Below are 16,051 nucleotides of genomic sequence, written 5' to 3' on the forward strand. Positions count from 1 at the left end.
CAGTTCCCCGCCGTGACTGTGACTCTGCACGTGATTGTGCACTGTCACTGTGATACGTACTGTATCCACCAATTCCCAGTGAAACAGTATATAAAAGCAGTATAATATAATAATACTAATAATAATAATAATAATAATAATAATAATAATAATAATAATAATAATAATAATAATAATAATATAAGTAATAATAATAATAATAAATAATCATAATGAGAGAGAGAGAGAGAGAGAGAGAGAGAGAGAGAGAGAGAGAGAGAGAGAGAGAGAGAGAGAGAGAGAGAGAGTTTAGCATGTTCGTCTCACCTTTGGTAAGCCGCCACGCATCCACGACATCCTGCCACGCATCACGCTAAGCCGTGACGCGCCGCACCTCTCAGCCCCTATTAACACAACTTCCCCCCCGCAATGTAAACCAGTCCTGCTAACGCCACGACGCTAAGGCAAGACTCAAGCTGCTCCCCGCCTGTCTCTGAACCATATTCCGAGACGCTTCAAAGGCTGTAGTTGAAGTGACACGGGATTGTATGTTAGGTTATGGTTCTGGTGCTACATTAACAATATTTCTACGCTATTAACAGGAGAAACACTCTTGAAAGCCAGGTTTCTGAATACAGGCTTTCATTATTATCATCATTATCACTTTTATCATCCTCGTCATTACCTTTGTGCTCCATTGCAACTCCACGACCTAAGTCTTCTGCAGTAATTCTCCACTTATACCCACCAATCACCTCCTCCCTTAATGAATCAGTCAGGTTAGGTTACGCTGGGAAGAACGAAAGGAAGGAAAAATGAAACAAAGAAAAGAATCACCACCATCGCCACCATCACCACCACCACCACCACCGCTAAGTGTCCCGCAGTAATTCACCACTTATATCCACCAATCATTCATCTCCTCCCTCAGTGGATCGATTAAGTAATAATTATCTTCCAGTTCACACAGACTGAGGATAATTAATGCCAAGCCCTTGTTCTTCTACTTCTTTTTCTCCTGTACCTTCGCTCTCCATGTGGCGAGGTCTAACTTTACACCAGTTCGTCCTGTCCTCCGCGGCTCATATACATAATACAGCCTTGTTTTCATTTATATTGAAGTATTTGCATATATATTCATTTTCTCTCTCTCTCTCTCTCTCTCTCTCTCTCTCTCTCTCTCTCTCTCTCTCTCTCTCTCTCTCTCTCTCTCTCTCTATTTATATTTCTGTTTGACTTACTTATGGAAGTCTCACTGGCCTGGGAGCAGATCTGAAAAGATTAAAAATATACTTAGTAGTGGAAACAAACTTGGGAAACAGTTTTGTTCTTTGGTGGATGGTTGGTAGTAATACTATGGAGGAGGAGGAGGAGGAGAAGAGAAGGCGGAAGAACAGGAGACCCTAAAAGAAAAAAAAAACACCACCACCACCACCACCGCCAACACCACTACCATCATCACCACCAACACCACAGCCACTACCACCATCACCACCACCACTAATACTTCAAAGAGTCTCATTAACAACTACTAGTTCGCGAGGGTTGATACTAGAGGGAGAGACTGGTGGGTGTCTAGGAGCAGTGTGTGAGCGTCTCTGTTCCTTCCCAGATTGAGCCCCGGGCGTGTCTCAGCGGATCCCCAGTAAGCAATACTAACCGCGTTACTGCCACGGCATCCATTTATATATTCATGAGGGTGTTCCCGGCATGTTCTACACTCTGTGGATGCTGCAGCAGAGACGCCCAAGGCCTAGCCCAGACCAAGATGCCTTGTATCGAAACAGTTGCTCAACGATGTGTCTGGAGTGTTGCAAAACAATGTATCTGGAGTGTTGCGAAACAGTTGCTCAACAACTGAGCAACAATAAGCTACGTGAGACAATACATCTGCGTGATACGGTACTATTTTTTGCATTTTATCAGACTTTTTCCCCTCTCTCCTGCTAGTGCAACTTCTCCTGTAAAAAAACGTAGAAATTTCACCTATGAGTGTAATGTAGATTCCATAAATTTTTCTGTATTCAATCTCACTATTTCCCTCAAAACCCTTAACAGCACGAGCCAGCAAACCACTGAGTCGAACTGACCAGTGACAACCAGATGATGAGTCGTGTTGCCAGCAACACTGTATCGTGTTTCCCATATCCAGGGGGAAACACAGAAACACATTACGGCAACAAATTTGGATTGTTGGTCAACTATTGAGCGACCTTTCAGATACATTGTTGTTGGATGTTTATCAACAGTTCCGAAATATTTTTTGATTTGTTGATCGTCTGTTGTGAGCAACAATGTATCTTGGTCAAGGACAAGGTTTTAATAATAAGACAATAAGTAGTTCACTCTCATTTGCTATAACTGTCGTTTAAATACACCACACTCACACACACACACACACACACACACACACACACACACACACACAGGTAGGTGGTCAGCTGAATGGGCAGTTGGATTGGTGGGTGGGTGATCTGGTGTGTAGATGCGCGGGTGGATGGGTATGTGTGTGTGTAGGTGGATGGCTGAGTGGATGGGTGAGTGGAGGGTGTGGGTGAGGTGCGGATGGTGGGTTTAGTGTAGACGAGTGGATGGGTGGGTGGATGGATGGAGAAGTGTTTGGGAGGATGAGTGTGAATGAGTAAGTTGTTGAAGGGTCAGTGGACAGTGGATGGATGGGTGGATGGATTAGTGGCTGCTGGTGTCTTATATCGAATATTTTGAAGAGGCTACAGTGAAAGTTATCGGCGCATTCAAGGATTTTCTTTTTCTTTTATAATTCTAAAAATTGTTTCACAAATAGTTGTTTACCCAGGCAGGAAGCAACCATTCCGTAGCATCTCCAGCTCCTTAACCAGTCCCGTAACATTGCTACTCCTTAGCGTGCCTCGTAACATTTCCACCCCCTTTTAAGATACCAGTAACATTCCAAACCCTTTAAATACAGCTCAGTACCGTTAACAACCTTTTAGCGTGCCCCGTAACATTTCCACCCCATTTTAAGATACCAGTAACATTCCAAACTCTTTAAATACAGCTCAGTACCTTTAATAACCTTTTAGCGGGACCCGTAACATTTCCACCCCTTAGCCTGACCCATGATGTTCCTCGCCCCGTAAGGTTCACCACTAAAAGGGCTCAAGGGGTCGCAAGATTAGGTTTCCAGTGCCCGGATTGACGGTGATCTGCCTGGATGTAACGTCATTAACGCACACTAATGGACTGGAAGCTGCGTATTACAACGTCTGCACTCAGAGGCCGACGCTCCATCTCCCCCGGTCTGCCTGTCTGTCTGTATGGGTCTGTGTTTGTCTTTGTTTGTCTTTGTTTGGTTCTATTCCTATCTAAGTTTGTTTCTGTGAGTGTGACTGCTTCTCTCTGTGTCTGTCTTCATGCCCCTGTTTCTGTTTTTGTTTTTGTCACTGTATATCTATGTTTGTTTCTGTCACTGTCTCTTTTTGCCTGCTCGTTAGTTATTTTGTCTCTATTTATATTGGTGTATCTCTGTCTAAATGTTGTGTCAGTCTGTTCGTCTGTACTTGAATACATCACTAGAACAAATTGGTTACAAAAAGAGCGATAGATTTTTGCTCTTTCTTTCCTACATTCCGAGTTCTGTTTCTCTCTTTCTGTGTGTGTGTGTGTGTGTGTGTGTGTGTGTGTGTGTGTGTGTGTGTGTGTGTGTTTACGTATTTACATGTTAACAGGAGAGAGTCAAGCTCGTAATGTCCCGCTTTTTAATATCAAATGATCATACTTTTTCCTTTGAATTTATGTATATTGTTTGCATACACACACACACACACACACACACACACACACACACACACACACACACACACACTTTGAATGGAGCTAAAACATTTCCTTGCTCGCCCCAATTAGATCTAAAAAGTTCATTGAGTCATCAGCATTTCAACACTTCCTCCTTGTCCAGCAACACGCAGGAGCTTTGGTGTGTCATTACCTTCCTCTGTCCCCTCACTCGTGTCTCAAGTGTTGGCTGACTGACACACTGACGGCAGGTAGAGGCCAGTTGTCAGCGTCAGTCACCCCATAGCACTGTCCGTCTGTCTTACCTCCTAAAGTTGTGTGTTTTTCCTTTAGTTTCTGCATAGGAAAATTAGGTTAGAATAGGAGAAATTCATGCTGATGCTCGAGTCAATGATAGACGGGTGTTGTTTTCTTTAATTATTCAACTTGACTTCTGTTCTTTGTCAGTGTCACATCCTAAAGTTGGACTGTGTTTTCTTGGGTGTTTGTATAGGTAAAGTTAGATTATAGGGTAGAGGTAGTGGTAACTGATGGCTGAGTTAATGATAGATGGCTGTTGTTTTTCGTCATTTATCTTTCCTGTGTCCCACCTACTAAAGGTTATGTTTTTATTTAATATATATATAGGGAACAAATTTACTTGAAGAATAAAGGCAATACACAGTGAAGGCTGAATTAATGACAAACTGCAGATCTTTTAGTGAATTATTCAACTTCACTTGCGTGCCAATTTGTCTGTCTTCCCTTCTAAAAGTTGTATTACTTTGTGTTTGTTATCTGTAGGGCAAATATAGCTCAAAGAATAAGAGAAACACACACAGACTGAATCAATACACGACAGATGTTCTCGTTAATTATTCAATGTCACTTCTGTTCTGCATTGTTTGTCTTCACCGCTAAACTTGTACTTTCTTTAGTATCTATATAGGAAGAAATGAGCTCAAAGAATAAAAGAAATAGAGGTGGTTGAATTAATGATAGCAGCTATTTCGTTAATTATTCAACCGTGCTTCTGTTTAAAAATTGCATTATTAATTTTTCTTTAGTATCTGTATAGGAATAATTTGCTCAAAGGATGAAAGAAGTTTACACTGATACCTGAATTAATGATGTACGACACCTGTTTTCGTTAATTTCAGCTGCATTTCTGTTCTACTGGTCCGTCTGCTTTCTCTCCTAAAAGTTATATTATTTTTTATTTAGTATTTGTATAAGGAAAATTATTCAAAGCAAAAATAAAAAAGACATTAATGACTGAATTAATGATAGACAGCAGATTTTTTCGTCAATTATTCAATCATATCACTATCGTTCTACTGTAACTGTCTCCTCTTCTAAAGTTGTACGATTTGAGTGTTTTGTTTTTTCTATAATGAACCGACTCACTGGTCCATTAGCGTCGCAATATCGAGATCATATGGTAACGCTTTCTGAACCCGCTAAAGATAAATACATAAATAAAATAAAATAAAACAATAGAAAATAAATAAAAATAACACTTTCCTGCAATTCTACGTATACAAAACATGGATAAATACGTTCTGATTTGCTCTCTTGGAATTGCTGACAATATAAAATACTAAAAAAACAAAACACAATTACTGTAAATCAAATGCACTTTATGAAATTGGTTAAAACAGGATGTGATAAACAAACTCTGTTGCAATAACATATAACAAATGGATGAATGCGTCGTAGAATGTTTTCCTACAATTACTCAAAACGCAAAACACTACAAATCAAAACAGAACACCCTTTAAACCCAATCTTCCGGTACTCTCATTCTTCTGCCTACAAGTCCATCTCTTCATTTCTCTCAGTCCTCCCTCACTCTCCTTCCGCTGTTCAAGTACTCAACCTTCCCACTGCCTCTGTCTGCAATCCCTCGCATCTCTCTGGCAATATTTTTTCCGTCTTATCACTGCTCTCACGGACGATACTCCTGCAAACTTCCTTCCTGCCTTCCTTCTCACCGTAACCCTTCCACCTTGGCCTTCATTTTCCCTCCCAGCTTATTCAGGTCATGTGTTTTTTTTTTTCTTAAGCAAGAGTTCACTTTACCTCTCTCTCTCTCTCTCTCTCTCTCTCTCTCTCTCTCTCTCTCTCTCTCTCTCTCTCTCTCTCTCTCTCTCTCTCTCTCTCTCTCTCTCAATGGGGATCTTAGACATTGTTTCACCTACTATTTTTGTTTGTTTATCTATTTATTTTCTAACATTTTTGCACTACGGAAGTGTATATTATTATTATCATTATTATTATTATTATTATTATTATTATTATTATTATTATTATTATTATTATCATTATTATTTTCTATTGAAAATGTTTAATTCCTTTCAAATTTTTGCTACAATGTTTTCCTCTTATGATTTTTTTTTTATTTAATCATCACAATTAATTACACTTTTCTTATTTTATTAATTTATGTGCACTATATTTTTTCTTACTCTTCGTTTTCATTTTTTTTTCCCTCTAATTTTCAAAAGAGGATTAGAAGGTGGAAATAGATGTGTTTGATGCAGTGACTACCAGTGTAGGTCTGATGGCCTCCTGCAGCTTCCCTTATGTTCTTATGTTCTTATCTATCTATTTGTTATTATTATTATTATTATTATTATTATTATTATTATTATTAGTAGTAGTAGTAGTAGTAGTAGTAGTAGTAGTAGTAGTAGTAGTAGTAGTAGTAATAGTAGTAGCAGTAGCAGTAGCAGTAGTATCATTGTCATTATTTATTTTATTTAAGGGGAGGAACGTACAAGAATTAATACTGTTCATTGGTGGGATAAAATTTTTCTAATCCTCTTTTCAATTCGATGCGCCAAGAAAAAAAAATATATATATGGTTATTTTTAAAACGAAACCAGACAAGGACAGTTTTTATTCATTTATATTTCTTCCCGTTTCCGAAAAAGAAAGATACTACAGAATTTTTTTTTTTTTTTTGCTTAGTGTGGGTTTTTATTTATTTATTATTTTTTTTTTTTTTCGAGTCCCTAAAATCAACTATCACCCTCACCATCACAACCACCACCATCACCACCTCCTATTTCTCATCCTCCACCATCACCACCACCACCACCACCACCTCCATCACCACCACCACCACCACCACCTCCATCACCACCACCAACAACAAAAGCAAAACCGAAAACAATTTAGGGCAAAACCACTTATTTCCGCTCCATTAAAAAGAAAATAAAGAAAAAGAAATAGGAAGAGAGGAAGCGGGCAGAAATCAATTGAATTTTGGAGGTGGCCTAAATTTTTCTCTCTCCAAGGCAGGAAAGTTAAAAGAAAAGGAAAAAATACAGAAATGTTGCAGAATTTAGCGAGAAATTGATAAGACCGAGTAACCTTGATACGAGAGAGAGAGAGAGAGAGAGAGAGAGAGAGAGAGAGAGAGAGAGAGAGAGAGAGAGAGAGAGAGAGATTACACACATCAATGAAACATCACTCTATTACCCTTGGCGTCAGCAACAACAGCACCACCACCACCACCACCAGCACCACCACCGGCATAATGTTCGTGGCGGCAGTAATCCTCTCAGTGCGCGGCGCCGCCCCACAGAACACTCCGCCGCCCGTGTTGAGATTAGCAAGCCACGCAGGCAACACAACGCTACGCTTTGAAACGCAAAACATACCAAGGCACCGCCACGCAAAACGCAACACAACGCAATGGAACATAAGGTGACACAAGACAACAAAACGCAAGGGAACGCAACACTGGATAACACAAAACAACGCCACGAAACGCAAAGTCGCGCAACACAAAACAAAACTATAACACAAATAATACAACACAAAGTCACGTAAAGCAACGCAACACAGCACAAGGCGACACAGGCAACGCAAGGCAACACGAAGAACACAAGATAATACAAGACATCGCAAACCAAAGCATCACAAGGCAACACAAGGAAACGCAATTCATCGCAATGCAACTCAGGACAAAAAAAAGAAAACGTAACTCAACTCAACTCACGAAAAGCAACACAACACGAGACAACAAAAGGCAACGAAACGCCACGCAAAGCAATTCGACGCCGCGCAAGGCACAGCAACGCCGCGCCAAGCCACCCAGCGCCCGAAGCCCCAATAATTAAGGCCACCGGGACATTTCAGCGGTGCCAAGTGTCGGAAGAAAATATTTTGGAAACTTCCATAATTGCTTTCCTCACTGAATTCCATTAATTTCCCGAAGACTTTGGCGGCCGAAATGCAATTTTTTTTCCATTCACTCGGCAGCAAATACGTAAATATAAGAGAAAACGGAGTGAGCGAAATTTTTGACCTGGACTGAGGCGGGGGTTTCGAAATGATTCCTAATACATCTGGTGTTGCTCTTTGTTTCTGCTGCACCACCGCGCATTATTGTTTCCCAGCACTAATGCATCGTTCACGCATTACACTGAAAGCTGATGTGTCGGGCGAGGGCGGGCAAGAACTGACAACGCACAGAATACAACTCCATAAATATAACCCTTCATATTAGCAGCGAGATGTTATGTTCTCACTCCACTCTTACCGTGGAATTAATATTATCTCTTGCTAACACATGCAAGTCGGGAAGCGGAGGTGAAAGGAAAAAAAAATACATGTTATGAAGTGAATTTATTCCCGACTAGTCTTGCTTCTGTGTAAATACTACCCCCATTATTGCCCAACACCCTTGATAAATCACTCACCCATTGCACTGAAAGCTGACTTGGGGCGAGGAAGTGGAAAGCAAAACAGCACCACGTCTGTCACTAGTGATGGACAAACATGCTCAATTGTCACGGTTTGCCTAAATATTTGCCTCACTATTTCCAAACTTTTGATAAATCACTCATCCCCTGAAAGAGAGAGAGAGAGAGAGAGAGAGAGAGAGAGAGAGAGAGAGAGAGAGAGAGAGAGAGAGAGAGAGAGAGAGAGGAGAGAGAGAGAGAGAGAGAGAGAGAGAGAGAGAGAGAGAGAAAGAGGCAAACAGCTATCCACCCATCCATTCATCCACTCATTCAGCCATCCATCAAGCCATCCATCCATCCATCCATCCATCCAGACAGACAGACAGACAAAGACAGCAGAAGGCAAACGGAAGAAGAAGAAAAGTAATTATGATTATTTACAAAACGTGGCGTCGTTCCTTAAACTTGCCGTACCTTTAATTAGGACTGCTCAGACCAAATTATGGATTCCTGGAGGCTGGCCTTGGCGGCAGGAGGAGGAGGAGGAGGAGGAGGAGATAGAAAGGTGCCAGCAGAAAAGAAAAAAAAAGAAGAAACAAAGGGAATTCAGAGGAAGAAAATGAGGAAGGAAAAGAAAGAAGAGGAGGAGGAAGAGAGGTGCGCGCAGATGGGAAGAGAGAAGAAACAAAGGGAATTTTGAGGAGCGGGAGGAGGAGGAGGAGGAGGAGGAGGAGGAGGTAATGTGAAATGAAAAATCAGAAAAAAATAAAGAAAAGAAACACAAGTTCTTTTCTTCTTCTTCTTCCTCCTCCTCCTCCTCCTCCTCCTGCTCCAATCCGCATCTAAGATATTAAGCATCATGGCAACAAAATTTAATTAAGTTTTCCGAAATGCTTTTATGATTTTTTTTCTTTTTAATGCTGCAGATGAGCTGATGGTGGTGGTGGTGATAGTAGTAGTAGTAGTAGTAGTAGTAGTAGTAGTAGTAGTAGTAGTAGTAGTAGTAGTAGTAGTAGTAGTAAACATAACGGAGAAGGCAGAGTGGGACGAGCGCAAGCGCTATAAGTTGCCAGATGACAACCCCCACCCACCTTGACCGTAGAAAGAAGAAAGGAAAAGCAATTAGCACAATAGTAGGATGAAATCAGAGCAGGAGGAGAAAATAGGTTAAACAATTATAAAGAACGCCTCAACGAACTGAGAATTATTAAAACTCACAAAAAAATTCAACAAAAAAAATCAACAATTCTGACTTATTTAATATATGTCAGACAACACGAGTAAATGTAGTATAACTACTTAAAACTTGATGGTATAAAATCACAGGTATAGTTACATAATTTATCACAGGTATAGCTGCAAAAGCAACCAGAGTTCAATTGACTAGACTCTTCAAGATTTTGTTCGAAGCAGACTTGAATTTTTGCACATCACTCGCAGTGCATGTGCCCTCGTCAAGCATGTTCCAAAGTCTTACAGCACAAGGAACAAAGCTTCGCTGAAACTGACTGGTGTGACACCTAACCTGCTGTAAGCAGCGCGCATGTGAATTTGACGCAAGTCGAGTGTTTCTGGTGGGCACAAATGCATTTGGGATGGAGGCATTCAGCGGGTGAAGCTGGTTGGCATGGATCTTATATAGCATGCAGACACTGCTGACATTGCGTCGGTGACCAAGATCCCAAGCTGCTTCGCCACCACAGAGGAACCTAGCGGAGGAGACAACTCTGTCAATGAGACAGAGGTGGGACACAGCTGCGGAAGACCACACAGGAGCACAATACTCCAGCAGTGGAAGAATAAAACACCGGAAGCAGCTGGCAGAGATAGACTGGTCACCAAAAATCCGGTAAGCCTTCCTCACAACGCCAAGCTTTTGCGAGGCAGAACTGACAAGACGCCTGATGTGCCGTTCAAAAGACAGTTTTGAGTCGAATCTGACACCCAAAATATCAAGTAGTAGTAGTAGTAGTAGTAGTAGTAGTAGTAGTAGTAGTAGTAGTAGTAGTAGTAGTAGTAGTAGTAGTAGTAGTAGTGGAGTGGTGGTGGTGGTGGTGGTGGTGGTGGAATATTCATTAGTATATTCCTCCTCTTCCTCATCTTTCTCCACCTATCCTTCCCTCTCCTACTCCTCCTCCTTCTTCCTCTTCCTCCTTTTTATTTGGTTTCGTTTTTCATTGGATATTCACCTGTATATCCTTTCATCTCTCTTTCCTCCACCTATCTTTCTCTCTCCTCCACTACCTCTCCCTCTCCTCCTTTCCTTCTACCTATCCCTCTCCTCCTCCTCTTCCTCCTTCTCTTCTCGTTCTTCTACTATCACTCACCTCTTCCTCTTCTTTCTCAACCTATCCCTTCCTCCCATCTCCTCCTCCTCCTCCCACATGGAAATCCAATAAGCCGGGCAGATAAATCTTGCACTCTTTCGTATTTCAATTAATTATTTGTTTCAGGCAGCCTTCCATTGCCACCCTGCGCGAGTCATCACGGGGGAGTAGTGACGGGTTCAAACACGCCAGTAAGTGTATGTACGTCAGGACATTTAACACTTGATTGACTTGGTTCACAGCACTCCATCGCACCGCCAATATATCGCCACTAAAATATTCATCCGTAAGAGGCTCAATTATTCAATACAACTCGTAATATCTGAGTTTTTTTTTCTTTCATATTATTATTATTATTATTATTATTATTATTATTATTATTATTATTATTATTATTATCTTTCTTTTATAAGCTGAGTACCTGACTGACTAACTGACTGACTGACTGACTGGCTGACTGATGGGTGTGTCTGCGTTGCTGTCGACCAGGTATTATGTCAAACTGGTCCTGACTGACTGACTGACTGACTAGCTGAATTACTGACTGGCAGACTGATTTATCTTTTTTTTTTATATCTTACCAGTCCTTTCCTGTTTCCTCTCTTAATTATTGTTCATTATCTACTCTCTCTCTCTCTCTCTCTCTCTCTCTCTCTCTCTCTCCTCTCTCTCTCTCTCTCTCTCTCTCTCTCTCTCTCTCTAAACCATTAACCTACAATGTTTAAAGACACGAAAAAACGACAAATAACAATAATAACGCTATGAATATCAAGGTAAAGCTGACTGAATACAGATGGGGTTTCATATAGAGACAACACAATTTTCTTCTTCAGTCTAACGGTATGTAGATTTCCTTTTTCTTTATTAATTATTTGATTTTTTTTTTTCGTTTTAATCTAAAGGTAACATGATCAATCTTTTTTTTTTTTATCTGAAGGTCACAATTTTTACTAATTTTCCCTTTCTTTTTCATCTTAAGATAGCACGCTGACCTTTTCATATCCAGAGGCAACACGTGGACTTCATATACCAAATTAAAAAAATAACTAGCAGTACTAATTAAAAGAGTAACACGTAGACCTTTTTTCTCAGTATCCCACGGAGGTCATGGGGAGGATTTTCGCGTCTTAAAGGTAACGTGTGGAATATTTCATTGTTATACGTTAATTTTTCTACTCCTTTTTCTTTTTTTAGATCTACAGGTAACACGTGGATTATTTTTGTCTGTCTGTCTTTATTTATCTTATCCAGGGTTTTCAAGGACAGGAAGGTTTCATCTCTTACATCTAAAGTTTCCGGGTTCTTTTTTTCATTAATTTATATGCGCATTATTATCATTATATTATACAGGTGAAGGTGGTGTGTGTGACGTGTGTGACGCGTAAGAGTGAAGGTAGCAGGAGCCTTTCATTAAATCTCGTGGCACTTCTTGTAATTTCGAATGTTCTTTTTGGGTATTCTCTTTGAGGACTGGCATCTAGAGTGGGGCTTTTATTTATTTATTTTTTTTTTCCGTCGTATTTTTTTATGCCCTCGACCAGTACCAGTCCAGCATTAAAAATAGTAATAATCAAAGGAAGAAGAATGCAACAGATAGAATTTTCTCTTATATTAACAGGCGAAATCTTTAAACCTAATGTAAAGAGTTTATCTCAGCGTAATTATTCTAGCCATCAAATAAAATAAAATAAATAAAAACTAAAATATCAACGTTTCTAAAATACTTGTTGTTTATGCTCTTATCGCTTTCTTTGTTTTAACCCTTTAACTGCTTTAAATGTGTGTGTGTGTGTGTGTGTGTGTGTGTGTGTGTGTGTGTGTGTGTGTGTGTGTGTGTGTGTGTGTGTGTGTGTGTGTGTGTGTGTTTGCGAGACAGACACACGACAGACAACATTACCCCAAGCTCTCCATCCCTGCACGAGCACCGCTGAGCATCGCATACAGTTTTTCACCACCTAAACACAAGCCTTATAATGACTGGAGCAAAAATGCCGCAAGAACGGGCAGCGCCACCACCCGCCGCGGCACTGATGGCACACTTTTCTGATGAATATTTCCACACACACGCGTAAATATTTGCCACAACATATTTTGCGCTCTATTCTCGATATATCCTGTGCGCCCGCCTCGCTCCAGCCGCCTCGCCTTGCACATCCGCCTGCCTTGAACACCTCGCCTGCTTCCCCAGCCCGCTCTCCTTTCCTACCTTCCTTACCTAGCTTACATCGCCTCGCCCCGCCTGCCGCACCCCGCCACACCTGCCGCCCCGCACAAACCCGAGTTCCCGCGCGTGGCTCCAGTAATTATCTGGCCCTCTGCTCAGGGTTACGGAGCCTTCTCACGAGCCCCGGACTGGTGTGGCGGGATACAAACACCACATGATGCTTTGTTTGTTTATCAGATTTACTAAGTGCACAGGACTGAGACTACAGACTTGACCCTTCCACTGGTTATTGGCATAGCGTTCATGCATGTAACACACACACACACACACACACACACACACACACACACACACACACACACACACACACACACACACACACACACAAAAAAAAAAAAACCTTCCCCGCAAAAAAAAACGAGAAAAAAGAACCACTGAAGAAAGTTTGAGGAGTCTTTTGATCCTGAGCGAACTAGTAATGGCTGGCAATGATGATTATGATGAGGAGGAGACAAGTCGTGGTGGTGGTGGTGGTGGTGGTGGTGGTGGAATAAGAGGAAGAGATGATAAAGCGAAGATGAGAAAGAGGAAGATAAAAGGAAAAGGACGTGGATGAATAATAATAATAATAATAATAATAATAATAATAATAATAAAACAAGAGGAATAGAAGGAAAATATTACGAAAGTAGCAGGGGATAAGGATGAGATGAGAAGGGAGAGGGTGATGACGATAATGATGATGATGATGACGAAGACAGTGACGATATTGATGATAATGATGATGATGATAATGAAGAAGAGAACCAAGAGGAAAATAAACGAGACTATAAGATGAAGAAATAAGAACACATTAGATTACTTCCCACGTAATAAGCTTAACTTTACTTTGCCTAATGTAACTGTGAAACACCATCTTGTCCTTACGTGGCTGTTTGCAGGGAGGAGGAGGAGGAGAAGGAGGAGGAGGAGGAGGAGGAGGAGGAGGAGGAGGAGGAGGAGGAGGAGGAGGAGGAGGAGGAGGAGGAGAGGTAATGATGTTTAGTTCTAGAAGATGGTATAATCAAGAAATTAAATATAGTTCTGAAATGAGAAAAAAAAGAGCAAAAGGAGGAGGAGGAGGAGGAGGAGGAGGAGGAGGAGGAGGAGGAGGAGGAGGAGGAGGAGGAGGAGAGGTACAAGTATAAGATGAATATTAGACGGCCAGACAAACAGACAGACAGACAGACAGACAGACAGACACACACACAAATAGATAGACAAGCAGACAAACAAACAGACAGACAGAAACATGCACCACTCACTCACCGCCCCCCCCCCCCCCACACACACACACACACACACACACACACACACACACCATATATAACCTAACTAAAAATGAGAGAGAAAGTAGGAGAAAGAAATTAAATAAAATAGAAGAAAAGAACGGTGGAAAAAGCAAAGATGAAGGAGGGTGGGAAAATATATATGTATTTCAGTAACGTGTATGTATGTGTGTACGTTTGTAGGTACGCGTATATTTTGTTTTCAATAATCGAGGTAAAAATTCAGTGTTGTTTTATTGGGTCAAGTTTTATTCCATTTAGCTGCGAAGAATAAATGGTATAAATAAATTGTCCCTCCATTTCCTGTATTTCTTTTGTGAATTCTGATGTACGCTATAGATTTTACTCTTACCGCCCCCCTCTCTCTCTCTCTCTCTCTCTCTCTCTCTCTCTCTCTCTCTCTCTCTCTCTCTCTCTCGCCACTCTATCTCTCTTTTCCGATTGCCTCTTTTATTTCAACGATCCATTCCATTTTTCAGGTTACTTTTCATTCAGACTCAATGTTATCCACGTCTACCTCGAGAGAGAGAGAGAGAGAGAGAGAGAGAGAGAGAGAGAGAGAGAGAGAGAGAGAGAGAGAGAGAGAGAGAGAGAGAAGGGGGGCAGTGTGGCGGCAGGTAATGCACCGCGGCACTCTGGCACCAATATTTCTGCGGTACTCAAAGGCAGGAGGCAGGAGGAGGCGCGGCGTGGTTCTCTGGCTTGCTACGCTGTCCAGGCCGCGGCAAGGCTCAGCACGAGGAGCGTCTAATGGAGTCTCCTAAAGGTGCAGGAGTGAGGTTCACTGGCTGGCTACTCCACAGACATGCCTGCACACACGCTGACACTCACGCTGACACTCACGCTGACTAACACGTGTTTCAGTCTTGTATTTCCAGACATGCTGACACGTTTGCTAGCACCGTGCCTCAGTTTGGTATTTTTAGGCATGTTAACACTCATGCTGATCAACACCTGTTTCAGAGCAGCAGCAGCAGTACCACCACCACCACCACCACCACCAACAGCGACAATAACACGTAGATGATACAGGTCTCTCTCTCTCTCTCTCTCTCTCTCTCTCTCTCTCTCTCTCTCTCTCTCTCTCTCTCTCTCTCTCTCTCTCTCTCTGCCTCCCAGCACGGGCGCGGCGGTGCTGAGGGAAAGGAGCACCTAATGAAGTCTCGTAAAGGTGTGTTCCCTGTGTGAATGGTGCAAGGAAGGCCTCAGACACTCCGCTCTTACTTGTACGGCAGGTTATTCCGCTCCTGATATTTGTCTTGCTGTTATAGGACGTGATGCTGTTTCTGTTGATACTGAGAATACAGGGGATAATGTTTGTTCTGTTGGTATAAGAGGTGTGTGGTAATACTGCTCCTTCTACTCGTAAAAGGAGGTATTGCTGTTTCTGCTGCTACAGGAGGTTGTGGTCTTTCTCTTGCTAGAAGAGATATGAAGTAAAAGAAAGGGTCTTGTTATATCTAAGGGTTAGGCTCCCCCAAGCCCTCGCACAGTGAGAACCCGCATACTGGGAACCCTTCTTTACATAATAAGGGGTTACGTTCCACGACTCTGTTTTGAGCCTCTCCCAATGTTAATCTCGGCACTTTTCTGCATAGCAATGTTTCTTCTACTGATATTAGGAGGTATGTTGTTTATACTGCTACAGAAGGCAATGTTCTCCCTGCTGCCGCAAAAATTCGATAATCCTGTCCCTGTAGCAGCGTCTTTCAAACCTACACTTTCAGTTTACACCACACAAAAGTATCAGACTTGAAGCGAAATCACAACAGACGGAAGACTAAAGGAAAACAATAAAAAAAAATA

The sequence above is a fragment of the Scylla paramamosain genome, unplaced genomic scaffold (assembly GCF_035594125.1).
Source record: "Scylla paramamosain isolate STU-SP2022 unplaced genomic scaffold, ASM3559412v1 Contig7, whole genome shotgun sequence".
Classification (NCBI taxonomy): Eukaryota; Metazoa; Arthropoda; class Malacostraca; order Decapoda; family Portunidae; genus Scylla; species Scylla paramamosain.